The sequence below is a fragment of the Nymphaea colorata genome, chromosome 8, assembly GCF_008831285.2.
Source record: "Nymphaea colorata isolate Beijing-Zhang1983 chromosome 8, ASM883128v2, whole genome shotgun sequence".
Lineage (NCBI taxonomy): Eukaryota > Viridiplantae > Streptophyta > Magnoliopsida > Nymphaeales > Nymphaeaceae > Nymphaea > Nymphaea colorata.
This window is the reverse complement of record NC_045145.1, coordinates 5,280,470-5,284,052: the sequence shown is the minus strand read 5'-3', so window position 1 is coordinate 5,284,052 and position 3,583 is coordinate 5,280,470.

Here is a 3,583-nt window from a genome sequence, read left to right as displayed (position 1 = left end):
TCAGTGCTATCTTATCTGTTGTTGTACTTCATCGAGGTTGTGTGGCCATTGTCCGTTATTGACTCTACCTCATGGCAGAGTAAGTTTATCAAGAAAGACTCATATCCATTTCAATATGCTCTACTTTACGTTCATAGATCCCCAGGTATTTTGGTGGGCTTTGCTTTTACGACACTGAAGAAATATCATGGTTTATTATGGATAGTTGGATATTACCCCCTCTGCATTTGGTTCTCCATTTTAGGAAGTTTGTAAATTCCTTCTTTTCTTTTCTATATACTAACAAAATACAAATAGGATATATTATAATAAGATTACATGATATAAAACAATGTATGCAAAAGTTACAAGTCTTAAATATGACATAAAGTTAAAAATGGAACAGATTAGTTAAAGTCATTAGTTAGGATGTATATTATTAATAGATTATATTATATAAAACAAATTATCTATGTGCTATGACAAGTATATTAAAGGCATAAAACTTAAAGCAACTGTGAGTTTGTCGTGATGGTGTTTTTTGGGGGGTGGGTTGGGGGAGAGAGAGAAAGCAAAAAGGAGTGACACTTGAAAGTTGTTGTAGAATGCTGGAATTGGGAGAAATGAAATGACTGGGCAGAAGAGATGGAAGAGAAAAATTGACACTTGAGAGAGAGAGAATGGAAAGACATTCTCAAATCGTAAGTAATTGGAAGGTTCTGTTTTTGAAGTCAAAGAAAGGACAAAATTATATTCCACTAACTTTGAAAGCACCTAGCTCATCACTCACTTGAGTCAAGTGTTCATGAAATGTTTTACGGAAAGTGTATGGTGTCTCTGACCAGTGACCATAAGCCTCATGTTGATAAAATCTGGGAATGCACCCTAGCCTGAGCTGCATTGACTTAGGTGGTGCCTATTTTGGTGAGTCCATGTTATGGACTTATTACTACAAATAAACAATTAAATTATAAGAAGCTGCATAAAGTGTTTATGTAGGAATTGAAACTTTTATTTGTCCATACCCTGAGGAAAATTATCTCTTGTTTTTTGCTCTCATTTCTGTGAGAACTATTTCGTTAGCAACACGCCTAGGCTTCTGTGTATGCTCAGATAGGCCCTTAAGCTGGCTAGTTGTTTATAGGCACTTACCATTTGAAAATTCTTAAACCGTTGCTTGGGGACACTAGGTTAGCTGGTTGTTCTAAGGCTACTTGCTGTTTGAAAACATCAAGATCATTGCCTGGGCCACCTAGGCTTGGGTAGGCATTTAGCAGCCTAGACCACTGCCTGGAGGACCTAGGGTTGCCCAGGCATTTAACAGCCTAGGTTTTTTCTCCATTCTTACGTGCATATCCTTAACTAACTTCTCCACACATTCATAGAACCCATCCATTATCTCTTTGTCTACATGAAAATTGTCATCATAATGAAAATGCAGGTTTAGAATTTTGATAATCAACTGCACGGGAAGGTTGATTGAGTTGTGTATCACATTGTTCATCAATTGTATTCCAAGTAGGTTTATATCTTCATTCTTCTTAAAGTTCCTTTTTAGTTTCCTTCTTTGCTCTCAGTCATTCCGTTGCCTCGTATAAGGATCCCATTTGCTCATCTCCATCTATTAGTTGCAATACAGTAAAAAAAAAATAGTGATTTTGTTTGTGTATGATCCACCCAAACCTAGTTTTGTTATTTCTTTATTATTTGATTTTATTTTCTTATGATTATACTATTTCTCTGCCTAAAACCTAGACTTCAACTCTCTTTGGTGAACAGTTTATCTCTCTTGATCAAGGGTCGCCAACCCTTAATTAAAGGCCTCCCTCCCTCTCTCTCCAATCGCCGGGGGAGTGGTCAGGAAACCGACTGTTAGTGTTAGAATTGACTGAATTGCCTGGTTTTCCCATATTGTTTTCCCCATCCAATAAAAAATAGAAGTTGATTTTGTCTTCTGATTTCTGTTTGTTTGATTCTTTTTGTACTTACTTGTCATGTTTAGGCTTGATTTGTAGAAAGAGTCAGACACATAAAACAATTCAGTTGTTTTATGTGTCTCAATTTAGTTTTGTTGCAGGTTCAATTAGGTCCTTTTTCCTTTGAAGGACCTTTGTCACTCAAGAATATCTCCTACAGATCACATTGTTTCAAGGCAATGCATAATTCAAAAAATAAGTGAAAGCAGGTTAAATAATTGCATGACAAACTCAAGCCATCCATACATCACTCAATGGTGTGAAATTCTAAGAGAGAAACATTATTGTACCCAAAAAAAAAGAAACAAAGAAAGAGTTCACGCCAGCTAATTTTGGCTCATGCTGCTAACAAGATATCCTTTGTAGCAAAGCATGTATTGCCAAACAAATAATACCATTGTCACATAAAATGCATATTATTAAAAAAAAAATCGCATATAACGGGCAAGAAGTAAGTCAGCCAGATAAAACGGCAATTAGACGCACCTTTTTTAAAAAACACCAGAAAATAAAAAACGTGAAATATGCTTTTTTTGTATTTTTATCAATTTTTATTTTTTATAATTTTCAGGATTTATTAAATGTTTTAAATTTTTAAAAATTTTGCTGAGATTTTCCCTAGATATTCTCTAGATATACAACTTTGCCGTATTATACCCGAGAAATTCATCGCCGTATAATACTCATACATGATATATATGACAATGAATAATACCACATGTCAAATTAAGATTTCAGAGTCACTATAAAAGAGTTCTCACTCCAAGTTCCAATCATATCAAGCCTCAATAATTTTTTTATCAACAAGCAGATTTCTGCTGATGTCAATTTGATTATACGGAATCATTTGTCAAAACATCATGAAGGAACAATTTAATATTGTTTAGACTATCGAGCTGGATCAATTAGGTTCCTAAGGATGCTTAAGCCATCACCAATCCATGACTATGTCATTTTCCTTTGGTTTCAATCACATTCGTGCATATGATTCTCGTCATTTACAGCATTTCATCTCTTACTGGACCAAAGTAAACCCCCACCCTGTATCTCTATTTCAAGAAGTTTGACTTAATGAGCCGTGTCTTCTTTCCTTTACCATTTTTCTTTAACTCACTATGGGTACACACATCTGTTCATCTTCTTAGCTTCTCCTGTGCTTAATTTAACAAAGATATCATTCTATGCAAGGCATGTTTATATGGTCGCTGCAAGCTGATGAAACCTAAGGTGCATCAAAGAGCTCCCAATAGCTTCTCAAGAGCAAAAAATAGCGAGCGAAACATGAGGATTAGATTATGAAAATTGGCTTCTCTGGGCTTTTTATGTTCTTCATGATTTAGTTTCATACTTGTATGTACATTGCATTTCATGTCACGTGTCACTTTGGCTTTTCTATTGGTTGATAGTTGATACCATAATTACAGAGATGAGAGAACACAATTTTTTTTGAAAAAAAAAATCCATGTTATACTTTAAAATTCAGCTGTATAAAATTGCAAAAAAGACCTGCCTTTTTGAAAAAATGGCCAAATGAAAAACAAAAAAAAACTCCATAAAACCGAAAAAATTCATTTTTTACGGTAACTTCTCATATTTTCTATTGCTGCAATTTTTGTTTTCACATTTTT